The sequence below is a fragment of the Pungitius pungitius genome, chromosome 18 (genome assembly GCF_949316345.1).
Source record: "Pungitius pungitius chromosome 18, fPunPun2.1, whole genome shotgun sequence".
NCBI lineage: Eukaryota > Metazoa > Chordata > Actinopteri > Perciformes > Gasterosteidae > Pungitius > Pungitius pungitius.
The window spans coordinates 4173142-4187879 of NC_084917.1; the positions used below are offsets into that span (position 1 = coordinate 4173142).

Sequence of the window (14738 nt, forward strand, 5' to 3'; positions counted from 1 at the left end):
GGAGGGAGTCCTCAGTGAGTGCGCCTCGAAGTGAAGCCGCTTCATCGTTAACTTTTAAGCGCACCGCCTTCCGCTCAGTGGCTCGGAACCTCCTGAGAGGAGCAGCGGAACATCTCCACCTCCGTCCGCTCAGTGGCTCGGAACCTCCTGAGAGGAGCAGCGGAACATCTCCACCTCCGTCCGCTCAGTGGCTCGGAACCTCCTGAGAGGAGCAGCGGAACATCTCCACCTCCGTCCGCTCAGTGGCTCGGAACCTCCTGAGAGGAGCAGCGGAACATCTCCACCTCCGTCTCTGCAAGACCAAAGCAGGGAAACGCACGCGCTTGAGCTCCGCGCGAGGCGTGCAACGTCAACTTCCCTCGGCATTGACGTCTCCGTCAACTCCACCCGTGAGAGGGCACGCGCTCGGCCTTCTCTGTGCCAAACATGACGCGGAGGTCGTGCGCGATCTACGCGGCGGGGATCGCCTGCGCCTCCCTGCTGGTCGTCGGGATTGGTTTAGTGGTGGCTCAGGTGTTCCGCACGTTCATGCACAACCGCCTCAAAAAGGTAAAACACAAACAAACTTTCCTCCTCGGGAACTTTATGAAAGCACGCGCGCGTGTCATGACTGCGTTTGGTTGGGGTTTTTTTTTTTGCGTGTGCGGTTGCTGCAGTGAAAAAAGTGAAAGAGTGTGTGGAAGTTGATGCGAGATGTTGTGTGGCAGCGATTGGTTCCTCACTCCATTGCAAACCCTCTTCTGCTGGTTAAACTCCAGCGGGTTAAAGTTCATGACCATGTTTGTATTCAGCCTTTATCTTTAGACATTACAGATGAATGACGTCACACTGGGGAACGGGCATTCGCTTGGTGCGTTCTCTGTTGTTTTTTGTATTTGTATTTTGTATTATAACATCATGTATATGTAATACATGTACCGGTTGCTCTCAATGGAGCACAGAGCGTGTCGTTTTTCACTTTGGTGAAATTGGACAGTGACACATTCTTTGTTTCCTCTAAATGTATTGATGGACGATGAGTTATTATGGGTTTATTAGACTCCACTCTGCAATCAGCACTTTTATATCTTCCCCACAGTTTGCAGTGCTACATTTCCTTTCTATTAGCACACATTGTGCAGATGCCCCCCCCCCCCCCTCCCCCCTCCTCTATACATTCAGCCTGCAATACTGGACACAATGACACCCGATGGTTCAAAGGCAAATTCCACAGCTAAGAATAAGTAAGGGCTGAGTCGCCATGGCTTGTGTTTGTTATTGGTCGGTATTTATGTATCACAGGCCTGCTGCTGAGAGCAAAATCGGCACGTTGGAGTTCAATCAAGCCGCTTGGTGCACATTACTCGCTGGAGTGTATTCGCTCAGAAAGCCTCACTGTGACGAGGCAGCAATAATGATCGTTAGAGAGGAGAGGATGGGGAGGACGAATGTAAGAGCTTCTCTGAGTCAAAGGCGTTGTCTGACCATCTGTTTCCAATATGAAATACTCACATTGAAGGAAGATACCCTCACATTTTTGTCAACAGTTTAGTTGATTGCTGTTGCTCAACATTTCTTTTTCTGCATTTCAGCAGATTGTCAAATTAGTTTTTGGCTTTTTTCTTAATATGGTGCAATGATGTGTTTTTTTTTGTATCCATTCTTTGATTCTTTTTTTTTGGTCCCTAATATTTCAGTAATTTAATCAGAAAAAGTTGTTTTTCACCATTAGTCGCCGCTGATAAGAAGTGTTTTCCACTTATGTAGTCAAGATTGTTAACAGATTCTGAGGAAAACAAACATGAAACATTGACATTGTAGCTTGTGGGAGGAAGGGAGGTGGGTGTATCCTTTTTCATTATCATTTAAACTGATAGGAAAGAGATATTTAAATTATAAGTAAACATCTGTACCAATGCCTTTCACAGCTCTGCAGTTTAAGGACTTCTTAGATCTTCAATCCCAGAGACTGAGGAGTCAACAGACACACATAGAAACACTTTTATTGTCACGCACTAAACACAAACATCAGTTAGTTGATCGCATCAGCTGCAGGATTCAAACCTTTCAGCTCATTTCTCTCAACACACACTTGGTTGCTGCACTGCTGCGATGTGCAGGGCGACATTCGGTGCACTTCGGTTCAATTTGGAGGATGTGAAACGTTCGATATTTATACACTTCAGCTGCAGGGTGGGGCCGCATGTCGAGCACGGCTCATTGAACCGCAGCTCATGGCTGCCACTGGGTAGACGTAAACCTGCTAACGCCTCATTTAAAGTCACAAACGAACCTTTCCCTTACAGAAAATCCACCTACGGGCGGGAGTGGACACTCTGCCAGTCTCATGTTATAACTTCAAGCCACATTATAAGGTCAATGCCCGCAAACGACACTTTACAACCGCAGTGGTCAAAACGAACTGACTGTTAGGAAAACCAACGGAGCCCAGTGTCTTCTGGGAAGTCGTTTTTTGATTGGTGCGCGCTGCACCAGTGACTTTCATTATTGCGTTGGTTCAACGCACTCCCACAAGGTTCACTTTGCCAGGATAACAAACTCACTGTTATCAAATGCCACACCTTAATCCTTATTTTCACATCCAACGTGCCTCCCCACACACGGTATCAGGTGACCTCTTCCCGAGAGGCTCAGTGTTGACTTTAGAGGTCATTGGATGTGTGAAGTCCACAAGACTTTCTAACGCTGGGAGTTGCTCCTCTTGCTGGATATATGTATGTATAATATTCAAACTGACATTTTATTTGACTTTTAATGGCGTCTGAGACAGGATGTGCAGAACAGATCCTGTTAGTTAATTATTGGCCAGAGATAAGACTGTACAGGGCTGATGTTGGTCACAGATGTGCTCACATTTTAAAGTCAACAGATGGATTGGTGTCATTTCACAATTTAAACACATGTATGCAATTAATTTAATTTTCTGCAGCATTTTGAGCCACCAATGGATGAACAAATAGACACACTTGACTTCCCAACAGTTGGAGTAATTCATAAAACAGATAATCACTGACTGGTAAATCCTATTTAATAACAATCTCGACATGTTCAATATTTACTGGAAGGCGAGTCAGTTACTGATGAAATACGCTCTTCTTGTCTACAAAGATTCATGGTCAATATCTCTTCGTGTCACATCTCTTTGTTGTTTATGGAGACCTCTGGTGCCAGAGCTTGTCCACAGTTAGTTCTAAGCATCGTGTGTAAGCATCTATTCACTAAGTGATAATACCTGCTGGCTATAGACCCAGACTGTTAACGTCCCAGAGCCACAGTAAACCAACCATGCATCCATATACGCACGTCGATGATCCGGGAATACGCCTCACGCGTTTAAGGCGTTGACGACTTGAAAGAAGATCACTGCGTCTCCTGTTTGTAAAGGTTTGGACTCCGTCAAATTCATGCTTACCACACGCTGAGAGAGAGAGAGAGAGAGAGAGAATCAGAACAAGCCAAGAGATGTGTGCGGGAGTAACACATGGCGCCGCTCTCCCGAAAGACATACATCTACTGTCTCGAGTTTTTTCAGGCGTGTCAAGTTGCCTCCTTACCCCGAATTGCGCCAGCAAGGAGGAGCGCATACCGCGCATACCCTGCAGACTCTGTGCATGTGCTAAGCCTCTTTCACACTGCTCGGGTTTATTGGGAAACTTGGCGCGGCTGGCAGTCCTTCAGCTTCCATTTGAGTCAACCCGGGGGTCAGCAGGCGAGGACCTGCTGATGGGGTAATGGTCGCTGATTGGTCATTTTACATCGGACTACGCGTGGCGCCTAGCAACCCCTTGCTTCGCAGTCTGCTGCGTTTTTTTTGTTTTATGCTGAGGGGGCTAGTGTTTCCATGGCCGGTGGTGGTGAAGATATGTGACTCTGGGCCGAGGCCCCACAGACTTTACAAAAACAGACACTAAAAGTCCAAAGCTATTCCAGCTGCTCTGCGAGGCTCTGCTCTTAGACGCCGCGGTGCTTTGAGCGGAATACCACCGACGAGATGCTAACATGCTCAAAGGGACACTGGGGGAAAAGTCAGAGGATCACCTTCCCACCAGAGTACCTCCAGCAAATCCCATTTTGCCATTTTTCAGCGTCAACAAGTGTACTCCCCCAGACACAAATTCATTAAGGAAGGAAGTCATTGGTATTCTTCATGGGTTACTTATCTTTTCCTCTGCAAACCAGAGCCCCGGTTGAATGGGGGCCTCGCTGCCATTAGGACTTTGATGGGATCGGTAAAAACAGCAGGACTGGACTTCAGCTGGCAGAGCTCCGTTCGGGAGTCGAGGCAAAACCCGTGGTGGGAGGGGGGGGGGGCGATGACGCGCTTCTTGCTGTGCCCGGGGTTATTCGCGTCTATTTGACCTGCCTGGACATCAAAGCGCCATCTGTATTATTATTATAGTATTTGTGTATTCACCTGCTACACGCGTCTTCAAAAAAGGGAGCGGTGTGGTGGTAGCGCTGAGATGAGAGGGTCCCTGTTCCTGTTTTTCCCCGCTGTGCTCCGCGCGGCACGCTGAGAGAGAGTTACCATAACGATTGTTCGAAGCATGAAAGGACGACACAGAAAGACCCCGCGACTCCCCCTTCCTCAATCGGAGGGGACAGCTTTATTGTGCTTGGCTACTCAGCTAAACTGTTGTCCCGCAACAAGTAGATGGGACCCCAAAAGAGAAGTGGGGGGGAAGGGGGGAGGGGGGAGGGCTGGGGACCTGTGCTCCCCTGAAATAGTGGGATTTTTGGGGCTTATCTCATCCTGTAGCACAGCTTTTAACTTTTAAACAAAGCCGGCACAATTAGCGCCAGGTGAGATTTCCTCTGGATGTGTTGTCAAAAGAAACACACTAATCCCCCCCCCCCCCCCCCGTCTCGCCCCTTCCTTCTCCCCTCGCTCCTCGCGTCTTCCAGTTCCTCAAAAAGGTTCCTACAGTGAAGGCAGGGCGCCGATCTCTGCTGTGAGAGAGGATCGGGTTCACTGTGAGAAGAAGCAGGATGCTCAACGGGGTCTTCTTATTGTCCTGGTGTCCTGCCCCTCTGCGGCCCAGTCCTCAGGAATGCGGCTAAGATCATTAGGGCCGCAACAATCGGGGCATCCAGCCCCGTGCATCACATGACGTGTCGGGCCCCAGCTCTACCCCCCCCCCCCCCCTCCCCCGAGGTGCCCGTCGTCAGGGGCAACCGCTGACAATGGAGAGCCGAGAGCGGCTCTCCCTTAATACCATTCATGTGTGTTGTTGCCTGACGCTCAGACGGCAGCTGCCCCCCCCGCCCCCCTCTCCCCTCCCAGGATGTTTTTGTTCTCGGGGGGTTTGCTTTTACTACGGACCGAAAGGTACTGCATCAAAAACATGTCTTTTGAGAATGCAGAAACTTCTGCACATCTCGCATCAGATGCATCTGCTCGCAAAGGAAAGTCAGTGCATTATTCTGAAACAGAAAAGTGTGAATTACTCATGTGACGCGTGCACTTTTTGTCCCCCCCCCACAGGAGATTGTTTTGGTCGAGGGGAGCCGTGTGTTTGAGTCGTGGAAGAGCCCCCCCCCTCCGGTCTACATGGAGTATTTCTTCTTCAATTTGACCAACGAGGATGCATTCCTCGCAGGGGCCAAGCCACAGGTCACGCAGGTCGGACCCTACACATACAGGTAGGCTGCCAGAACACATCAGGAACGACGTTGGGCACATTGTGCAGCGGACACATTAAACCACTTCCAGCAAAACATCCTGGAAAAACCTGGAAGGTGCGAAGCGGGCACCGGCGATACGCTTTAACCCAACATTCGCTGGTACAGCTCAGCTGAAAAAACAAAGAATCCGTCTCATTAAGCAGCTTAACCAAGAGGCTCAGCCCATGCAGCACAAGGTTTTAATAACCATGTGATATCTGCAGCACGGCTACAGGGGGAACACGGCTTCTTTTTTTTTACTCTCCAAATACACGCGGACCAAGACCCCGACATGTGGAATTGATTTGAACCACACTGCACTGCTGTTCATAGTCTATGAGCTATGTTTTGAATCACTTGTAAAACACCCACCAAAATAAATATCAAGGTCCACTGGTGGGTTAACAAACAAAAAAAGGGTTACTGAATGTTCGAACAGATGTCGCATTGAAAAAAAAAGAAAAAAAGAAGTTGTGTTGAATTCCATGCAATGCTTTTTGAGTTATTAACTTCTCTGAGAAGCAAATGCGTAACTGGAACAAGTCCAGAAAGCGTCGTTCATGTTTGTTTGTTGGTGTTTCCGCACAGGGAGTACCGGTTTAAGGACAACGTGAGCATGTTGGACAATAACAAGATGGTGTCCGCATACAACTTCAAGACGTTTGTGTTTGAGAGAGAGAAGTCAGTGGGCGACCCGGCTGAGGATACCATTAATACCGTCAACATCCCTGCTTGGGTGAGTGATGGACTATAACTATAATAACTATAACTTCTACGACTTCTACCCTTAATTTATTGCTTGCTCCATCCACCGACCTCTTCCTCATGCCGCTTTTCTTTTCCTTTACGTCCCCACATCTCGTGCCCTGTCTGTCCAGGCTGTCATGAACAAGGTGAAAGGGAACTTCTGGAAGACCTCCATGGCGGCCATCATGATGAACTCGGTCGGTTCCGGTATCTTCACCACTCGCACGGTGGATGAATTGCTGTGGGGCTACGAGGATCCCCTGCTGGCCCGCGTGGCTGCCAGAAGTCCGGATGTGGACAAGGTCTTTGGTCTGATGCACAAGGCACGTACATGTCCACAAATAATCAAAGCGGATGCGATAGATTACGATGAAAACGTCAAAGATCCATTGTTCCTTTTTTGATGGATTAGGTTTTCCCTGGAAACCAGCCAGCTCTCAAAACGCATTTGTTTGACTTAAACCTTTGGATCTATTTAGAAAAACGGAACTGACTCCGGGGAGTTTGTCTACCACACCGGGAAGGAGAACTCTATGGACTACGGCCGCGTGGACACATGGAAAGGTCAAAGGTGAGCTCGCTCTCTTGCTCGTCTTTGCGGCGACCTTTCTTATCCCGTTGTGTCTCGGCTTCAGTTTGCAGCCTCTAATTGCATTTCTTACTCCGGGGGGGGGGAGGGGGGGAGGGAGAAACCGTTCTTTCCGACGGGGGATTTTACGATAGCCCCGTGTTTGTTCATCAAAACATGTTTTTGTAAAGCATGCTATTAAGATGGAGATAACAGTGGTGTTGGCATTGAAAGTAGGCTTTTTATTCCACCCAAGATTAAACGAATGTTGCTTTGATTCTGTCTTGTGTTGATTCAAAGTTAAAAAAAAACTTGTCATTTTGCTCGTGTTTGTGACTGTTTGTGCCGTCGTTCTCCAGTACGCTGACCTTCTGGACGTCCAACCAAAGCAATAGCATCAACGGATCGGACGGAAGTGCCTTCCACCCGCTGCTCGACAGGAACGAGCGCATCTACATATTCACCCCCGACCTCTGCAGGTACGCCGCCGCAGCGGCCCCCGGCTTCACGAAAACGAGCCGACCCCGGAAAATCCCGCGCATGGCTAACATGTCGACCCTTCACTCACAAGCAGCGCCATCTGTTTTCTCACTCTGAACTCTACACGGCCTTCGTGCCGCGAGGACTTTTTTTTGGAAAAAGACTTGACATGGTAGTTTTCAGGAAACACATTGTGGAAAGGTTGCGGTCGGAGGAATGTTGGTCTAATGGGTTTGGAGGGTTAGGGTGATTGAGGAAGGGGAAGGAAAAATGAGAGAAATGAAGAATGGAACTTCCTTAAAGCAATTAAGCTTAAGGTTAACCCCGAGTATTGAAGTAGTGCTTTTTCCAGCATGGGCATCTGTTGCTGTTCTTCACCAGCTGGAGAAAAAAAACAAGGTTATTTATGCCTTGTAAAATGAGCTTTATAAATGTAGCCAAATGTTTCGTCTTTCTTCTCAGAAATGTCGGCGTGACGTGTCCAGTATTTCTTCTTTTGAAACAGCACATACTTCTGGAGCCTGTCCGAATCGAGATGCTTTTGGAACGGCCTCAAAACAGTGACTGACTGAGGAGAGGTTCTGGAGCTCTAATCGCTGACGAGAACTTATAATTCAGGGAAAAAACGGCGACCTTTTAAATAACGCGTCGCTTTAGTCACCCTTCCCTTTTTACTGAGCGTGGAAATAATTTGTTGGTGACCAAAAAAAAAAAAAAAAAAACACTTCATCACAGGAAGCCAAACTTCTTGTGTGCGAGATTAACGGAGTGTCCTCAGCCTTTAGAACCAGTAAGCGCAGTTCAAAACCATTTTTTGTCTGAAAACATGCGTTGGGTCAAATGGCATCTGGGACTGATCTGAACGAATGAAAAAATAAAAAGTCCCTTGTGGGATCTGACGGGGTCGTGATCCCTTTGGTTCAGATAAATACCAGCTTGCCTTTGGGAGGACAGCTGTACTGTGGAATTTCATGTTAAATATTGTTGTTCAAAACATACACGCTCAACCCGGCAGAGCGCCATGAACATGCAACAAATAGCAACGAAAATTGAAACAATATGACACAGGCGACACGAGTTAATATGACGAATATGATGAAAAGTTGGGATTTGTTTGAAAAGAAAGCGGATTTTCCCGCTTTTCTAACAATCCCCCCATCGCTTCCATTCCCTTTCGATGTTTTTATGGCCAGAATACGATCTCACACACACACACTGTCGTCCAGCGTCGGCCCGCACACACCGATGGGAGATGGACGCACAAACAAGACCATTATCTCAGCTGCATTCATTTGAAAATGAATTCCTCTCAGGACCAGCCCAGGCTTTGGCCGTGAGGAAACACGTATGGCTCTTTACTTGGCTTCTCTCGCCCGGGTCGAGGGAAAGGTCTCTGCGGCATTGTTGCACCATCGGTGGGCCGGGTGGCAAAGGCCAGCTGGCAGACACTGTATGGAAGCCTTTGTTCTCCGTGAGAATCGTCGGGATTCCCTCGAAGGAGCATCGACCGCAGACAGACAGACAGCGCGAGGGTGACGTGCTCAGATGGCGCAATTCTCTCAGCGGCTGTAACAACACAACAACCCTTTGAATATAATGTACGATTTGTCCCACGCCCGATTAGAAAATGAGGCTTTTTTTTTTAATGATTTTATCTTAACTAATACATTTTTTTCCAGTCTTAATTGAGAATGCTCATAACGCAACAAATGCTCAGCGCAAAATTGAAATGATAATACGGTACGAAAGGGAAGGAGGAACGAAGTCTCGCTTTTGCTCTGCAGGTCGATCCACATGGAGTTCGAGAAAGACGTCGAGGTGAAGGGGATCCCGGCGTACCGCTTCACGCCGCCGCGCTCCGTGTTTGCCAGCAAGGAGGAGAACCCGGCCAACGAGGGGGTTCTGCGTCAGCCCCAAAGAGTGCCTGGGCACCGGCTGCTCAAAGTCAGTCCCTGTCGCAACGGTGAGTGTCCCCTTCTGCTCCCGCGGGCCTGGTCTTCGCCTCTCGTTAGGAAAAACTCGTTCCTTCGTATGGACGAGGTCCCATCTTTGCTCTCCGTCACCTTGTTCACATTTTATTTTCCACTCAGGCGCTACCAGTCCTCCTTTTCTTTTGCTTCCTACTTTCACCAGCACTAATGGCCTCTAAGTGACGGCCCTCTCAACACTTCAGGCGCCATCTGACCGTGACTGGCCCAGTAGCTCGGGGGGGGGGGGGGGGGGGGGGGGGGGGGGTTTAGGGCCTTAGTGCCGCAGAACATTTAAAAAAAATGTTAAACATTATCATTCCCTGTGAAGGAACAAGAGGAGTGTTGTGACGTGGTTAACATATTAATGACTTACCATGTTTCCAGTTCCGACTGAAAGCATTTATTACTCTGTGTTCCTTTCAGTCGCGCCACGCGGATACTTGTAACCTTTTTGGAGCGGTTTTTAGCAACAGGGAACATCTTGTTTTTCTTGTGTCAGTTAGATTGTTGCTGGGAGGGTTGAGATGATAGAATATTGTGCATATGTTCTTCCCCTAAACACCTACCTGCTGTTCACATAAACGTTAAAGCGTGCATAATACACAACACTCTCTGAGGTCGTGGCACACGCGTGGCCGGCAAAAAGCATTTAAGAGAGAAGCTTAAGGTCAGCTGTTAAGGAATGAACACACTCATTAAGTTGCACTCACCATGTTTGCAAAGTATACCAACGCAAACATGTGTGTGTGTGCGAGTGCGCGCGCGTGTGTGTGGTCGGCTTCAGTGACCTTGTCGGTTGTCACGGGAACCGCCTCTCAGGTGACAGCGGCTCTCGGATGATCTTGGCAAACGCGCGTTGCCAAACACAAGTGCAGGAAAACCGTCACCTCTGTCCCACTTCTCCAGCACCTCGTGCTGTGCAACCGTTTGACTTTGTTGTTGCTGGCGAGGCGGCGACAGAGCGACTCGGGCCCAGCGCTGCGCAGGTGGAGGCTCGCCGCCAGTGACCTCCACGAGTGCACATTTCCTCATCTGTGACCGAGGCCGTATTGTGTCTCCTGTTTACAATATGAGGAAGGAACAGAGCAACGAGAGTCTTCATCTGGATTTTAGATGCTGCCCATAATTTGTTCTATTAACGGGTGATGTTCCTTTGGTGTTTCTATTGTTTGTTTTCTTTGGGAAATTGACCCTGAGAAACATGTTGCCTTTCCTGAGGCGGAGGTCAGATTATATCTCATTAGCTTCCCTTGAGGACTCTTTTATAAATGTACGTGATATTTGATAAGAACGTTGTTTTTGCTTCCTCGATTGTTGATTGTTTGGTTTCACGAGAGGCTTCGATCTTTATCTTTTTACCTTCTTATCTGACATTAGATAACCTCTCTGCACAAATCAGTGTATTTATTATAAAACAATAATATTCTCATCGAAATAACTCCTTTAAGATACAGTGGGGTTTTTTAATGTTGTGTTCTTATTGCTGACAAGAACTTATAATTTGGGGAAACACCGTGATCTTTTAAATAACGCGTCGCTTTAGTCACCCTTCCCTTTTTACTGAGCTTGGAAATAATCTGCTGAAAAGCAAAAAAAAAAACAACTCACTTTCACCTACTTACTCATTGTCTGTTGGCTTCATCACATGTGAATCTTGCACACAGGAAGTTTGGCCCCCTGAGTGTCCTCAGCCTTTAGCCCCAGTAAGCGTAGTTCAACCCCAACAACACATCTCTCTGCACAAATCAGTTTTTTATAAAATAATAAAATTCTCATCTAAATAACTCCTTTACGATACAGTGTTTTTTTGTTAAAGGCCATTTTAACGTTGCCTGTCGCTTACGTGAGGACTGAGGATCTTGAAAATAAATATTATCATGAATGAATTGGGTTAATTGGGTTGAATTAATGAGTAAAAGCTTGTTATGGACGGATATGTTAAAAGTTGCGTTTAATCATCATTAATTCCCAGATGAGGCACATCATTTGTCATATTTCACATCGGCGACATGAGAACATATTTGTGTCAGAGTAGAGGGACTCATTGTGCTGATTGTGGCTCTGCTGAACTTAACCTGAATCCTCTGCTCTCCTCACCCAGGTGCCCCGGTGGTCGCGTCCTTCCCCCATTTTCACCTGGCCGACCATAAATACGTGGCCGCCATCGGAGGGATGTCCCCGAAAACAGAGCATCACCAAACTTTCCTGGACCTGAACCCGGTGAGCACACAGGCTCATCAGCTTCACATCCAGAAAGTTTCCTTCAACCATGTGCACTGGAATGCCGTGCTTCATTAAGACGTCCTACTACACCACCTAGTGGTACAGAAGAGGAACAGCGGCCTGTTACTCCAACTAAAACCACGTCATAGATATCATTTTGTTTGGTCTGTTCTGGTGATAAAACCGTTTACTTAACACTATTAACACGATATTTTGTTTTTTTCCTGCAGACCACGGGGGTGATTGTTCGTGCAAACAAGAGAGCACAGATCAACATGTTGATCGAAAGAATCTCTGGTTTCCCGTGAGCATCCGAACGCTATTCCATAGGACCGATGTGTGTGTGTGTGTGTGTGTGTCTGTGCCGCATGTGTGGTCGCTTCACTCTCTCTCCATTTTGCTCACAACAGGAAAACTAGAGTCCTGAATGAGACCATCTTTCCCATCATGTTCATCAACGAGGTAAGAAACAGTATGAAGTGCTGACACTTTACGAGTCTCACGTCTTCACGAATATTATAAACAAAGCAATGTACGTTTTTTCCTTCCAAAATGACCCGCAAAGCCTTTTTTTGGATTTTTTTTGTTGTAAAGGGAACCAAATTTAAAACAAGACGAGTCAGGACTAAACCTCTAGGAGACGCTGAACCCGCCACCAGTGATAAATAAATGTATAATAATGTACCTTTCATGTCTTGTGATGCGCAGAGCGTGGTGATTGACGACGTTTCCGCGGCCAGAGTGCACAAGCTGCTGCTGATCGTCACCGTAGTGTCCAACTTCCCGCTCCTCATCGTGGGGCTGGGCGGCATCACGCTCTTGGTGTTCATCCTCCTCCTTTTCCGAGCGCGCAAACAGAAGGTGCGACGGACGCCGCTCACCTGTTTTCCCCCGACTGCTTGCAATTTTCTCTCCTCGTCTCAGCGAGTCGTTGTGTCGATTCGTGACTCGGGACACTAATCGCACTTTGCTTGTGTCTATTGCTGTGTGTCTTTGTGCAGAACGAAGTTAAGCGCACTGTGTTTGCCAAGCCTCTATATTCTGTAAGTCTGTTTCTGTTCCTTTATGTGATATTCCACGTTGAGTCCGCTCTATTCGATCTCCATTTAATCCCATATGTTAGGAACGTATTGTTTGGTTTTTTTAACACATTAACATAATTCAAGAATAAAATATTAAAGTAATTTAGAGAGTATCATCAATGTGAGATGACGAGTTCAAAATTACCAAATTTTTTTTTTGCATCTCCATCCCCGACCAGACCTCCAACGAAGAGGACACTTCTTACTCTCCAGTCAGTGACAAGGAAAAGGATGACCCTAAAAATGGGACCTACATCTCTTTGACACCAAAAGGCGACCCGCAGGCTTGAGGAGGCGGGGGAACGGCGACGAGGGTCCTGGACGTTGGCGACCTTCAGAGCTTCACACGGGGATTCGGGTTTTCAGGAGAGGGGTGGGAAGTGATCAATGCCTCCTTTATGAATGGAAATCTTTCGGGGGTGGAGGAATTGAGGAGGGAAAACTTTTTTGTTGTTGTTGTGTGGTTCATTTTAGCCGTGGAGGACTACCTAACGTCGAGCATGCAGTACGTGCTGAATTCAGAGAAAAGGTTTGACATTTGTGCTGAGAAACACATAGCGTGTGAAGGGCTACTTTTTGTTTTTTTTTAGTTAAATCATTGGCTGAGAGCTGCGGGCCCTCTAACAAAAGGTGTGGAATAAATTAGATTTCAGAGCTAGGGCCTCGCCTCATTCTCTCGTACCACAGTAGAGGAGTCCATTCACTGTGAGGTTTTTTAATTTTTTTTTAAAGATATGATACGCCACTCTCAGGGGGCCTCCGCTTTAATACTATGAACCACTATTAAAGAAAAAGCAGCAAAGCGATATACACATGCGCCACGCCTCGTCTTTGTGAAGACGTTTAAATCCATTCAGTATTGCTGCGTGTCATTCGCATTTCATCCCAAACTAAATGGCTCGTCATAGTTTTCTACTCGTGCACCGTACTTAGAGGGACATCTGTGGACGCCATTAGCACGGCGCCATGGAAACCGTCAGAGTATATTTTGTTGTACATACACAGTGCAAGGTGTGTTGAACTGTTTACATTCCTCTCCGTGTGTGACGGGAATGAATATAAGGCAAAACACTGAATGTTTTTAATTTTTTGTAAAAATAAGAAGTCCTGTTGATCTGTTGTAAATGTCAATGCAGAATTGTTTAGAGCGTCACACGTGTCCCCTGGTGCCGTGATGAGTGACACCTTTATTGGCCTTTTGAAGCCGAGTACCGTATGACAGTATTTGTCATACAGTACAGAAGCTGTATGTTGACAGTATTTTACCCTGTATAACTGCTTTGATTAACTCACCACCGTATGAAAATGTAATTCAGCTTATTACCATTTAATGGTGTGAAGGATTTATTGTGTAGTGTCTAACCATTGCAATGATTCCTGATTCCTGAAAAAATGAAGGTCAAATATGAAGTTATGCTCTTAAAGGAATCAATGTTTCTGCAATTATTTAGTTTTTTTCTCTTATTTTGTGAACATAATGCCATGTCACACCAACAAATCTACTCTCATGTACATCTTTTACATCTAAATACCAAAACAAAAGTGAACATTAAACCATGGGGGTTTAATAGTTGTTTCTTGCCGGTAGGGTCAAACTTTCACACTCATGGCTGGTTAAATTGTCCGATTTCAGGTCCATTGAATGTAATGTTGTGAATGCTGCAGAATTACATACTTTTATCTGTGTTGAGCCCAGCTTGTATTACTGCTCTTATTCTTAGTTGTAACAGTTTAAGGAAGAATGAGTTACATGCACTGTAGTAATCAGCAATCAATATATCAGACAATAGTGGGGAAGCTTTAACAAGTTTCATTTTGAGATTCCTCATTTGATTTTACTATTTGTATACTTTAATGAGTCTAGTTCAATAAGAAAACCCGATAACAATTCAAGGGGTGAATTAATATATAAAGATAAAAAAATACAATACCACGCAATATTAGAATGGTGATTTTTTTTTGGTTTTGTTGGATAAAACCAAAACACAAACCGCACCATATGGA

The 14738-nt window shown here is 46.5% G+C and overlaps 1 pseudogene; it reads left to right on the top strand.

The window, feature by feature from the left end:
* Positions 1-13351, top strand: LOC119226179 (lysosome membrane protein 2-like; annotated as a pseudogene).
* The last annotated feature ends 1387 nt before the right edge of the window (positions 13352-14738 follow it).